Below are 14,192 nucleotides of genomic sequence, written 5' to 3'. Positions count from 1 at the left end.
ATATTTGTGCAGATGATACAGCTTCAGGAGAGAGGGGAGTTTGGGCACTGCACTGCACAGAATAGCAAACATCAAAACATGGCATATGGGAAGTCAAGTTTAAACTTCGTGGTAAATCAGAACTTGTGCCTACATCTTTAGAACAGTTAATTATTCACTGAGGAGAGAAGGTGACAGAAAAAATGGTGAAGCTCTGCACCCAAATAGTAGAGATCCTCAGCTGTCACGTGGGAGCTCTGAATTCAGGCCTCTTTCCTCTGGTTTTTATACTGATTTGTACATTTTTCATGGGTGGAATGTTTTGCAGTGTGTCCTTGCTTACTTTTAGAAATGGCTCCAAGGTTAAGTGGAAGGGTCAGATGAAAAATTTGTGGTAGAACCATGGAAAGCTCACATATTCCTAAATCTTGGGTTCTGCCTTGTGAACTTAAACTCGCATTATTTGTATTTTAATTAATGTTAGGTGCTTCCTTTTTGCATTCTACCAGTATTGTTGTTTATTGTGTACATTCTGAACATTTGAGTATCTGCTTAATATGCAGGTTATAAATACCTGCATTTTTGTAGGCTGGGAAAAAAAACCTCATTCAGCCACTTAGTCCATTTGTCTGGGCTGCATAAAAATGTTGTTTCCATACTGGATTTGAATAAGTTTGAACCTCTTCAGGTTTTAATTCAGCTGTACAGATGACTCTGGAACTTTGAACATAGTCAAGTACCAGTACCCTTTGCTTGAGCAATAATTTAGATTGGTGAGGTTTTCCTTCAATAATAACTGGGCATGGTGTCAGTTGTCTTTCCATAAGCACTTCTCTAGTAAATTATAACTAAATAACTCTTTGTGTGGAAACTTGAGACAACGGAATTCTGACTATGTTAGAAATGCTTTCTGAAGTGTCATATATACAGGATATTTTAGGGTCACTTCTGTGATAGCTACCAGAATTTTCACTGGGCTTGAATCAACAAAGTTACAATAATCTGGCACTTTTTCATTTCAACAACTCATCCCTGATGCTTTTGCATCTCTCAGTAACTGGGACCTAAACATACGTGGTTATAAATCCACAGTTTAAATCCTTTGATGACTGTGAGTAATTTGTCTCTATTTCGTTACACTCTCAGATATGTTTTCAGGTTTATTTCTGTAATTGCTCTTCTGGAAATACTTAATTTTAGAAGCACATTGGATATGATTTTGCTCCAATCTGAGATCTTTGCAGATTTCTAATATTTTTCATCTCTTTTAGTGATAATGTTCCTGGGTCTTTTTTATAGAGACAAATGTGTAAGCAGTGCAATTCCCTGCAATCAGGAAAAGGGAAAATGAAAATAAATAGTGGCTCGGGCTTGTTTTGGGTTTCCTTGATATAAATCTCATATTTTGCATGCTCTGTGATTGTATTAGTTTATTCACTTTGCCAAACAGCCCGCAAAGCTGTGAATATTTATTTAGTGCTGTTCCTAATAGTTTTTCTAATAGGGAATTATTTTGCTACAAAGAAAGACATTTGTAAATGAAGCAGATAAGCCCTTTGGCAGACAAGGAGTGTTTTGTTCAACACAAGAATTCTATTGTCCACTGCTTTAGTTGTCAAGTGCCTGGGGAGCCCAGGATTTATGATGATGTTACAATGGCCCTTTCAGAGGGGACTCTAAGAAGCTGTGAGATTCCGTTCCTCTGCTTTTCAGACTTTCAAATCTTTTTATCATGCAAGGACAATGCAGGATTCAGCTGCTGCTTGGGCCCAGCACTGCCCATTTCACATCAGGCATTGTGCAGTAATTACCATAGTGACAATGCTTGGGGGGCCTTTCCCCCTCCAACCAGCAACATTTCCAAATTGTTCGAGTTGTCACTTTGCATAAACCAGCTCTGTGGCCACGGCTTCTTTTACCCCCCAAAAAATCTTGTTGGGCGCGGTTTGATTCAAAGCGCCACTGTGGCAAATCTATTTGGGGCACTGGAACTGTTTAATGGAGGGGTTTGTGAGTTTTCTTGTAATTTTAATTGGACTTTGAAACAGCCTTCTGTAAATACAGAACTTGGGGTTTTTTTGGCTTTTCTCCCTTTTGTAAAGGTTATAGAGTTATTAGAACCACACTGTTGAAGGCATGTTCAGCTGCATCAGAAAATAAGAAAATAAAATTATAATATTCAGTAAATAATGGGCATCTGATAAATAAAGTAACAATAGTAAATAAATAGGTATCTGATACCTATATATCAATGAATCAGCTAAACAGTTTTGCCTGCTATAGTAATCATTCAGCAGTCGTAAACCATGTTTTTCATGAAAATTGATATCTGGAGGAGTTTCTCATTGCTAGAGGTTAATATGAAGATTTATCTACTTCAAATAATGGTTAGTGCTACAAAAAATATTGATTTGTAACCCCTGATATCTGTTGAAATGCAGTGGAACCGAAGAATGGAGCCTGTACTTGAGAGTAAACTTATTATTTATTATTTGGGACTTGGAACAAGGTCCCTTCTAACCCAACCCACCCTGTGATTTACATGGTCACTTCACTGGTGGTCAGGTGTTTGCACAGGGAAAAACTTAATAATGTAGAAGGTCAGGTTGAGGACTGGCAGGATTTTTTACCAACTATTTGCTGCTTTTAAGAGCAAAAACTGAGCTCATAAAATTCCACCATAGGGATATGTAAGAGATATCTTAGAAATACTTATCCAAGCAACTTCAAATGTCTTGGGCATAAAGGAACCTTGAGCTCCAAAGTCATCCATAAAGATGTTGTTGTCTGGAAAGATACTGAACAACTTATCAAAATGAGAGAGCTTATTCAGTTTTAGTTCTTTCTTTTCATTCATTCATCTGAATTGTGAATTAGTTAAAAAGAGTCCTTTTTGGAAGAAAACAAACAAACTTGCTTGCAAAATGAGCAAATTTTAAATTGCCACACGTACTTCATAGCAAATTGCATAAATGTGTTGCATGTGTGGAGTCTTTTTATAAACCAACGGCTTGTGTATTAGTGACTCAGTCATCACACAAATGATTATTTCATAGACCAAAATCCACTTTCTAGGAATGTGTTCTTTTATAGAACATGACCCCAAATCTTTAAAATAATAAGTCAACATATCTGCAACCACGAGTGGCCAGAGAAGCCACGTGATTTTATTTCTTTCCTTGGTGGAATAAGTATGAAATATGTTTTTGCAATATTGAATATTACATATTCAATCAACGCCTATTTTGTTTCTCTACACTTTTGCTGGAACTTTGAAGTTTGGCCTGTGCTGCTGAACTGGTTTTTTGCAACTAAAGCTTGATTGGGGATGAAAAGTGAGTATGAAATGAGGGATTGGTATAGACGAGACAACAGTGAAACACTGAAGAAAATTAATTACTTGGGTGTATCAACTCAAGTTACAGAGGTTACTTTTCAATAATTCTTCATAGAAATTTTCAGTTATTAAATCTGAAAGTGCTGGGGAAACCACCCTGATTTCCTTGGTGAGAATGAGTCTTAGTCCTAGAATTCATTTAGGGCCATTTAAGAATCTATCAAGGTCTCGGAATAGGCATCATAAATACAGTGTCTACACCAGAACTTAACAACAGATCACACTGAGTATTTCCATGGCATTCAGTCACATTAAATATATTTTATTTATATTTTACTTGTATAGGAACATATTTTCAGGAACATAAGGGGTGATGAGACTGCTCTGGGAAACTGAGCATGCTTGACTTACTAATTTAAATTCAAGAAAAGACTTACCTCACCTCCTAAGAAATGACTCAGCAGGTTTCCTTTTGTGTCTGCACCCTTTTTACAGCCTGGTTCAAATTCTTGACCCTTTTAGGAAAGAATTTTAAACACTGAAACAACTAGAGATGAACTTCTTACAGGCAGAGCCACCTCTTGCTTGTTTCCTTGCTTAAAATACTTTATCCTAGATATTTTTTTTCCCTACTGTAGTACAGTTCTACTTCCTACAATAATTGACTCCCTTCTCCATCATGATGGTAAAAACACTAATTTTTTAATAATATGCCTTCAGAGCACTTAGAAATGTTCGAAGCACACCTTGTTGGTTGATGGCATCTGCAGCTGTTATTTTTTTTCACTACAATGTGTCTTGTCTTGGATAATGTTCCCAGAACAGACTTTTCCCCTAGAACTCAGGGGTTTTTTTCAAGAGATAACAAAAAAGATGTGAAAGAATTTTGATATGAGCTCAAAAATTTTAGTTATGGGAACATTTTGGCAATATTCTGTTAAACCTTGAAAGGTTGGATGGGGCTTGGAACAAGCTGTAGTAGAAGGTGTCCCTGCCCATGGCAGGGGGTGGAACTGGATGAGCTTTAAGGTCCCTTCCAGCCCAAACCATTCTGTGATTCTGTAACTCTAAGGTAAAGACTATTTACTAATTTTCTCCTTGAAATGATAGGTAGTATTTAGTTTCTTGTCTTTAGACTCTTTTTAGGCTACTGTGGTAGTTCATAGGGTAGACTTTTGTTTCCTGTTATTGTGGTACCACCATTGCATCGCATTTCTAACAGATTTCCTTGTCTGCAGCCAGAGCTGAAGTAGTGGATCCGTGGCAGCAGAGACCTGACACCTGCACCATCTCCCAGCCTCGTTAAGTGGCATTTCAAATGTGTGGAATATGCTACATCAACTGGCAACAAGTTTCCAGTGGGTGAAGGTAAGCCCTGCATCCAACCCGGTGATCTCCTAGGGGGGTCCAGCCGTCCGTGGCTGTTGTTTCTGTGCTGTCTGCAGTGTTTGTGCGACAGAGGGAACACCGATCCTCTCTCAGGGTGTGCTGTCAACCGGGTTTCTCCTGCCTCAGAGGGTTTATCCAGTGCTCTTTGTGTCACTCAGGAGAGCTGATGCTGTAGGACACAGATTTCTGTGTCTGCAAAGCACTGTTTGAGAAGGTGTGTTTTTTTGGTTCGTTTGTTTAATTTCTTGTTTAAAGCTCTGAAGAACAGAAATTTCAGAATTTTTCTGATATTTAGGTCTGCAGCTTGAATTTATCAGTCAAAAAGATTCATACTTTTCTTATTCTAGTAAGATTAATTCCGTATTTGGGTTATTTCTCTGATATTTTGTGCAATAGCACTGAGCTTAATAGAACTGTTCAGACTTGTGTTGGGAAAAGAATGTAGTGGGTGTCAGCTTCAAAGAAGGTGGAAAGTGTGGAAATAGAGCAGTACAGGAAACTGTAGAGTTAAAAATAGTTGTATCTGCTGCTCTGATACCTTTCATTTTTCAAATCCTCGGTATGCTAATCCTCATTTGTGCTATTACTGCGATTCCACAGAGGTGAGAATTACCCACTTACAGGAGTGCCCGTGTTTGTTTTTTTTTTAAATTAACACAGAAACAGATTAGGTGAAATAGATAATAAATATAGAAACACTACCATTTTTATGGAATCAAAGGCATGATCCCGTCTGAATTGTCGAGGAAAAGCAGGTTGTTAAAAATCTCTGCGCAGCTGACTCACAGGTTTTGCATTCAATGCACTCAAGTCCTGCTTGACAGATGCTTCATTTCTGTGGAAATGTCCTTGAATGACAATAATCTCATTTCCGGCAGCCGAACGGGCCGTACACTCAAACACCCTCGTGAGCAGCTCTGTGGGTGTGTTTGTGGCATCCTCGCTGAGGCAAACGCAGCCCTGGGGCTGATGTGACAATGACACCACCAGCAGCCAGGTTAGCTCAGCTCCTCCGCTCCCGAGGAAGGGCTCAGCATGGGGGATTCTTATCCTGTCTGAACACAAAGGCCACGTTTTGCAAACGAAGCTCAGCCCTTGTTCAGATACAGCTTTTCAACAGAAGGCTTCTAAAGAGGGTGTGGTTTGAGGACTTCCTGACTAGGTTTCAAATTCATTTATGGGTATCAGGAAGACACAGCAAAAATACCTGAAATTCGTTCTGCATTCAGTTTCTCTGGGTCTCTGCTCCATGCACAGTTACAGGAATTTTCTCACCGCTGTTTCAGTTTGCCTCTTTTGGCATTTTTTTGTGTCTCAGTTCATGGTTTTATTCAGGCCTCTTTCTCAGGCCTCTACTTCAGAGCTACACTTCCAACTAAACTAAATTTTTACAAATTAAAGGACTGTGAGGGATAAACTTAAAGGAAAACATGAAGGCCCATCCCTGTCACCCGTGTATGAGATAAGTGAATTTAACAATCCAGGGTCCCTACTCCACTTTTTTTCATGCCTGATCTGCAAACCTGATGCGTCTTTTCTCACTGACTTTTTTACATATCAGAGTTAAAGCAAATAATTTCTGAAAGAAAGCTTCCTGCAGAGTAACTGTGGGATGTTCCCTCTGCTTGGGGTGTGAAGTGTCTCCCTGCAAAAGAGGAGGAACAAGAGCTGCTTTTGTTGATTATCATGTAAACCTGTGCATCCATATGCTTCCTGAATTCTCTTCCCTTCTTTTGAAGGATCTTTCTTAAATTACTTCCAGCTGTGCCTGTTCAGGAATGTAAATTTCCTGTTACAGTATCTGGATAATCAAAGGGCTGAGAAGGTAAAATATTCATGTTTAGCTATTGTTCGTGGGACAAGGAGCAGCAGGGCAGACAGCAAGCCCTGCTGAGCTCTCTGGCAGCTGGAACACAGACCAGCAGCCTCGGGAAGTGGGAATATCCTGACTAGAGATTCCTTCCTGCACTGCTTGGATTTTTTATACAGAAGTTCAAGAGAGACTGGGAGTAGGCAACAGCAGGTACATTTCCTTCCAATTATGTGATTCTGAAAGCAATCTGTGAATGAAGGGTCTGCAGGGCCCAAAAAAGAACAATCTCATGGAAACACGAAATGGTTTGGGTTGGAAGGACCTTAAAGCTCATTTCATCCCACCCCCCGCCATGGGCAGGGACACCTTCCACCAGCCCAGGGTGCTCCAAGTCCCTTCCAACCTGGCCTTGGATACTTCCAGGGATGGGGCAGCCACAGCTTCTCTGGGTAACCTGTGCCAGGGCCTGCCCACCCTCACAGGGAACAATTTCCTCCATATGTCCACCTGAATTTCTCTGTGTCAGTGTAAAGCCATTCCCTGTGTCCTGTCACTGCAATTCCTGATGAACAGTCCCTCTCCAGCTTCCCTGTAGCCCCTTCAGGTACTGGAAGGCTGTGATGAGTTCACCATATAGGAAGAAAAACTAAAGTTCACTTACTGGCCATAAAAATCAGTGTTGTATGATGTATACTTTATCTCTTTCTTATCCAACATCCTTTTTATTATTTGTTTTTAATGGAAAGGCTATGGTAGGAAAACCATTGTATTTCTGGCATACAGTGCAGATCTTGGAAGGCAATTGCTGTATAATTTTGCTTCTGCACAAATGCCACGTGGAAAAAAGGTTGATTTCCACCCACAGAATTACATCACAGGGCAGACACCTCATGTACCTGCAGGATCAGCTTATTACATGTTTTTTAGGATGGATATTAGTAATCTCAATAAAATAGGCTCATATATGAGGGCAAAAGCTTTGATTTTAGTAAGATGACACTCCAAAGTAAATTGAATCTTTAAGTGGTTCTTAAAGAAAGGCCTGAGAGTGAACTGTTAAGAGGAAGTCATTTCACACAGTCTGTGTAATAAGATGCAGTCTGAATTTATTACTTTTGCTTTTTCGTGCTCTTCAAGACTTGCTTGAGCTAAAACTCCTTTGGAAATATTGTTAGAATAATTATAAGACAGATATCCTGGTCTAACAGATACCAAAGAAGAATGATTATTTTGTTATAAATTACATAGACTTAAAAGACATCAAGTGGGAAATATGTTCACAGTCCTGTCTCTTCTGGTCTCAATACCTCCTAGCATGAACATTTTAGATTTCCTATCTGCTTTTAATAGAAAATTATTTCTATGAAGTACTATTGCCTTGAAAGAACCTTGACTTTGTTGAAATGTGTAATTTGTTTTTGGAAGCAATTAACTTGTACCTGAACTGAAATTCAGGTCTTGGTGGCAAAAGGTTTATTCCAGCTCAAATGCTGAAACCACTGAGCCATCAAACACTCATCTCTGCATTTTGCCAGCTTTCTGGGAAATCCCAACCCTGTTTGGGCTGGGTGTGCTCTGCTCTGGAGCATTAAGGGCTTGATACATTGACTAAAAAACTCGCCAGAACTCCAAACACTCGTGAGTCAAAATAACCTTGAGAAATCTGTGTTGTCATAAAATTAATTTCTAACAAAATGCCCATAATTACTTTAAAGGTGAGAAGTGTGAACCAAAAGCTAAATCAAAGTCTTCCAGAAACAATTTTGATCAGAAATTGTTAAGAAAACTTACCAACTTACACTATAAATCCTCTGTATAGTTGCTCACTTTGGGCTTCAATAATGATGATGATAGTAATAATAGCATGTTTAAAACATTCACCATAGGGTCTCCAAGAAAAAAGATGCACACATTCAGGGCTAGAAAAAATAAACACAAGAGAAAACTAAATAGCCTGTCTTGCACATTTCTATTACATATAAAAATTGGTTGCTGTGCACTCAGCCATTCAAGTTTCATATGCAACAAAAACTGTCTTGAATTCTACTCAAATGTTAGTTTACTGTTTCAAAAGTGGATGTATTCTGTATGCTATTAAATAAATCATAATTTAATGTATTTAATTCTTTTGAGGTATTTAACCAAGCCAATTCATGCACTCTTAGTCACAGCTGAAGAAAAACTTCTTGAAAATTGCTTCAGTATCTTTCAGGAATATTTGGAGATATAACCATGCTACACATGCAATTTATGTGACTCTACTCATCTGTATAAACACTAATAAAGTCACACAGGTTGTGATTGGTAAAATCTAATATAATGCAATGGTTTTCCCCCTTCTATTCCTGACAACCTGCATTTGCAACCACTCAGTTACTGTATTTTAAAATGGCTTTTCAATTACATTCTACTGCTCTAGGGGAAAGTGTTTTGACAAAGGCATGACATAAACCATTTCTATGGCGGCTCCATCATAGTTCCCATAGCTAAACTAGAGTGGACAGTTCATTAAAAAGAAAAATTAATAGTCCAGGGTTGTAGGGAAACAATAACAGATTATGACTGGCCTGTGGCAGCCCACTGAATTCATGTAGTGGAATAAAAATGGTTCCCTTGTCTCAGAAATGAAGGTTTGTTTCGAGGTTTTGGGTGAAGTCACCACTTCTGTCCCTTTACAGGAGAAATAAAAATAAAGCACATATTGGATAATCATTGAATTCATAAAAATAAACATTAGAATAGAATAGAATAGAATAGAATAGAATAGAATAGAATAGAATAGAATAGAATAGAATAGAATAGAATAGAATAGAATAGAATAGAATAGAATAGAATAGAATAGAATAGAATAGACTAAACAGCTACATCAAAGCAAAAAACGAACCTTTTCGGGGCAGTGCAGGGTATGGAGGGGCAAGGCGAGGGTGGAGTCAGGAATAAGTCCTGTCTTTTCTTATCTGAGGTAGTAACTGCTCTAAACCAGACTAAATGTGCTATACTCAGTGTGCCAAAGCCAAAGTATTTGTGATTCAATGGCAGTTCTTTTAGGTCTGTTTCTGCTACCTGTGTAACAACATATGTGATTTATCTCTTGCTTAAGGCTGTTCTTAAAGGTGTAACCAAGTCCTAATGGCCTCTTTCTAGATGTTGCTGCATATTTTTCTGAATTTCCTCAGGGTTTCATGGTTCAAATTTCCTGTATAATTCTGGTATGTGTGGCAAGCACACAGACTTATACTTTAATGTCGAAATCTGAGTTTTATTATACCAATGCTATAAATTCCTGTCTCAGAAGATATTTCAAAGAATATGGGCTCTGGGATGCATTAACTGTTTCTTTTGGCCAGTAGCCACAACCTTCTAATGAATTCAATGGGATAACAAGAGAGGCCAGAAAAGGGGGAGTCTGAGCCAATATAAGTTTTGGAATCAAATGCAGGACTGACCCCGCAGGGTATTTTCTAATTCTGTTTATGAACACAATCTTCTTTTAGAAACAGCACCTAAAATACTGAAAATTCGTGGTTCTGGGGTCTGATCCCGTTGTACTTTTACAGGTTTATACCTACTTTTACAAGAGAACTTGGGCATTTGGCCTCCAATTCTCCCTTCTCTCCCTCCAAAATAGAAAAGCAGATTATGTAATCTCCAAAGTCTGGTCACTCAGAGAGGCCTCCTGGCTCTCTTGGCTTGGTTTCATGCTCTAAGCTATATTTTGTGAACTGAGGCTGCACTGAAGCAAAAATAACCAACCAACCAAAAGACTCTCCTTGACCTCCCGAGCTGTTTTCATGCTTGCACTTCAGGCAACATGTGTGAGTTGCAGCACGTTGGAGAGAGGGGATCTCTCTTCATTTTTCCAGGGAATGTGCTCACACAAACATTTAGCTCTCACTAATGAGCTATTCACTCCAAGGCTGGGGACTTACTGCAGACTTCACTGCTATGTTGTGTTCACGAGTCCAGAGGTACCACTCGTGTCCTCTCCCCCTCTGTGCCGGGTATCAGACCCAGGAGAGAACAGCCCCACACAGGGAACAGCCTTTCAGTGAGCCACAGTGACTCACTCCAAGGAAAGCTCAACAAAGACCCTGTTGTGCTGTCTCACAGGAAATCCAGTGACCCACTGGTTGCTGCTGCTCTGCTGCTCACAGGACCAACACAATAACACAGTGGCTGTGTATTCACATGAATACAATTCTCCTTGTAGGTCTGTAGTGATTTGATTTGCTTTATATTTAACAAATAAAAAGATCAATTAACTGTTTAAGTGGGAGAACTTCCCAGCAAAGAATAGAATGGTAATGGCTTTTTTGATAATTGTCAAACCTACTCTCCTAAGCAGAAGCTGGTGCTCTGTTGACCCTGTCATTATCCAGGTTCCTTCTGCTCCCCATGTGATGTTCTCTCCTTTCATCACACTCTGTGTCCTTCAACGAGAGCTCACACATGGCTCACATACTGTCTGTTGTGTGACTGAGCTGCTCTACCTGTGTCACACTGAGCTTTCAGACCAGGTTACTTGGAGCCTCCATCAGTTCATTATGCTACAGCTTGTCAAGATCATTTAGGCCGAAAGAACAGAAGTTAAAAGCTAAGAATGTACTTTTAAACTAAAGTCTTAACAGTTAATCAAAGAATTATTAGTTCAACTATGTTGAGCTTTTATACAAGTTACATGCAGTTAACAGTGATGCCCACAACCTTCCCTTTCTCTGGTGTCACACTCACCAGGTGTGTCACCTCTCAGGCAGATGTCTTGAAGTGGGGATGGGGAGGAGGGTCCTTGTGTTCCAGAGCAATAGAGGGATGGATCCTTCTTCCTCCACCCAGAGTAATTTTTATGTTTCCTGACATGCTCCACATCTTGCTTGCTCTGTGGCTCCACATTACATCCTGGTTTGCTGTGAAAGGTGTATTTTCTGTACACTGAAGGTAGCTCCCAAGCTCCCAAGGTTGTGTCTGTTCCATGGCCAGTAGCTGACTCCTGGTCAGCAGTTTACAGCTTGTACCTGGACTTTCAAAACTTCTCATATCATCCCATACCTGTCTCTGCTGCATTTTATTTGGGGTTCATGGATAGTTTGTTCTATAAGGAAAGCTGTGTTGTTATTTTTATCTATTCACTTCAAACATGTACACAAACCACCCGTGTTACAGCACACACTCATCCTGAGCTAAACCAAAAGCCACCTGGTCCTTAGAGAACCTGTTACAACCAGATAAGTTAACCAAAACCAAGGCCCAGGCAGGCCAAAATAAGCCCTGATGATGCCTGAAGGTCCAAATGGGTCCTGCTGTCTGTGCTAGCAGCCTCACACATGGCCCTTGGCATGTCGCAGGCAATGGGAACACCATCCTATGGCCTTACCAGGCTCTGAAATTTTACCAAGTTCATGTTAACACATGGAAAATTATTTTTATGCTATTTATTTAAACCCCATGATGAAATAGGCATTTAGTAAACATTCATTTTAATAATCTTATTCTTACATAATCATTTCTGTCACGTATTATAGTTGGGTTCAGTTAAAGCTGTGTTTACAAACACAATATAAGTGGCTGTGTGTGACCTTCATAATGATTCTTCCTGCTTATAATATATATTCACCATTCCTTGGGTCTGATTTTAAGCTCACTTACTGAAGCTTAAGCCAGAAGGGGTTCACAAAATTTGCACAAAGAGTTTTAAAAAATAAAGATCATGTTAAGTTTTTTATAGCAATGTTTACCCTGTCAACCATTACACTGGAACAAGAAATATGTCTGTTCAGAAAGATGTTCCCTGTTCTTGGATGAATCCCCAGATCCAGTTTCTCCAGCTGGTGCCCGTCTGGTGCTTTATTCTCTCTGACCACTGGATTTCCAGGAAGCTGTTTTTTTATTGTCCTTTTGCTCACTCTTGCAAGTTTTGGAGTTGAATCCCCTGTCTTTGGGTCTTCAAAGTGATGAGAAGAGAGAGGGTTATCTTTGTAGACAAGCGCTGTATCACTGCCCTTGGATGTGACATTGTGAAGGCTCCATAAAGAAATTCAGATCCTAATCCATGTGGGTTACTCTTATTGCAGCCTTTTCTTATTTACCAAAGAGATTTAGAGGAGAAGGAGGATGGGAGTGTTCAGCATCATACCCAAAGACACACGCCTGCTGAATGAAAATGCTTTTAAATTAACAACTCTAGATTCTTGTGATGTGGACAAAACCTGCAAGTGTCAGTACTTAAATCCTGGGAAGTCTGAGATGCCAGAGTGCACCAGGGAACAGGGCAGAGGTTTGCTCAGCCTGTTCTGAAGGTTAAACCAGTGGGTGCTGCAGATTGCTTATCAGGCATATGTCAAATTTCTACAAATAATAGGGGAGTCCTTAACAAAGTTAAAACAACTTAATCTGGGAAAAAAACCTGAACAAAACTCACAGGACACTCAACACACTGCAGCTAACAATTTTAACCTGACTCAGAAACGAGGGAAAGTACAGATGAAACATAAAGTTACATATTTGGCAATGACTTGGAACTGTGAAAGCTGCTTCCCTCCAACTGTTTCCCTCCATCAGGGGTGATAAAATTCCCGAACAGAGATGGGAGGAATTTAATCTGATGCATTGCCACACACAGACCCTTCTCAGCTCTAGTAACCCAGTCTCCAAAGCCTCGTGCTCTTGCAAACATGATGTATTTATGGAGAGCTCCATTTTATACAACACACTTGATCATTAGTCTTGCACTTTCAGTCACCTTCATCTTGTCCACCAGCTCCTTGCTTCTAACATCATAATTTGGGCTTCTAGCTCACACCGGCTCTCCTGGGCTTAATACACAGTCTTTAAAAGGTTTTTATTGACACAGCTTCCATTTTCCTTCTCTATGCACTCCCAGGACTGTCAGCAGTCATTTCAGTTTGGTTCTTATTTCAGGTGTGAAGACGACATTTCCTTTTAGAAAACTAAAAAGGTCCACAGATTCTAAGTATTCCATCCTTCTTCCAATAAATGTAGCAAGTACCAGTGTATTTAGAAAGATTATGTTTGGTGACAGACTCTCTCATCTCTCCTTAACCTAATAGTTCCTTTTCCAGAATAAAGCATAATTACTCCAAGAGCAATTTATTTAATTACTGTTATGGGAGACTTCAAAGGAAATTGGTTGGATTGAAATAGTGATATCACCCTGGCAACATTTTGAAAAGAACATTTTGGTAGAAAATATGCTGGATGCAAGGGCATATTTAATGTGGAAAAAAAAAAGCCTAATCCTGCTCTTTTGAATGCAACTTTCAGTCTTTTATATATATATATATATATATATATATATATATGTATGTATGTGTGTGTGTGTGTATGTACATATATGGGGGGGGTTATCATTGAGGCTTGGATCTACCTTTCTACTATGAATATTAATTCATTCCCCTCTACTTATCTCGTTTTAAGGTCATTCAATCAAAAAATGTAGCTGTTCTTAATGCAGCCATTCTACCAAATGTTGGGTTATTTTCCTTTTTCTTTTTCACAAACTCATTCTCAAGTAACACTTCCCTTCATTAGGGAGAAAACTATTATTGGTTTGGAAGTTAAAGCTGTGCCTGACTGGACACACATTCACTCACACTCAGGTATTTTTATAACTGTCCTGTTGGTTAAAAAAGCCACTGGAGATCTGAAATGAAGAACTCT

The 14,192-nt window shown here is 39.3% G+C and overlaps 1 protein-coding gene across 4 annotated transcripts in view; it reads left to right on the top strand.

Moving 5' to 3' along the window:
* CDH11 (cadherin 11) overlaps positions 1 to 14,192 on the top strand; it is an 81,500-nt gene that overhangs the window by 36,034 nt on the left and 31,274 nt on the right. For all 4 annotated transcript variants that reach the window (XM_050328195.1, XM_050328196.1, XM_050328197.1 and 1 more), the window contains exon 2: positions 4,555 to 4,684. The gene's annotated coding sequence lies outside the window, so the exon portion shown is untranslated. The remainder of the gene's footprint in view (positions 1 to 4,554; positions 4,685 to 14,192) is intronic.

This window comes from Myiozetetes cayanensis, unplaced genomic scaffold (assembly GCF_022539395.1).
Source record: "Myiozetetes cayanensis isolate MyiCay16 unplaced genomic scaffold, myiCay2020 scf38, whole genome shotgun sequence".
NCBI classification, from domain to species: Eukaryota; Metazoa; Chordata; class Aves; order Passeriformes; family Tyrannidae; genus Myiozetetes; species Myiozetetes cayanensis.
This window is presented reverse-complemented; position numbering and strand designations above follow the sequence as displayed.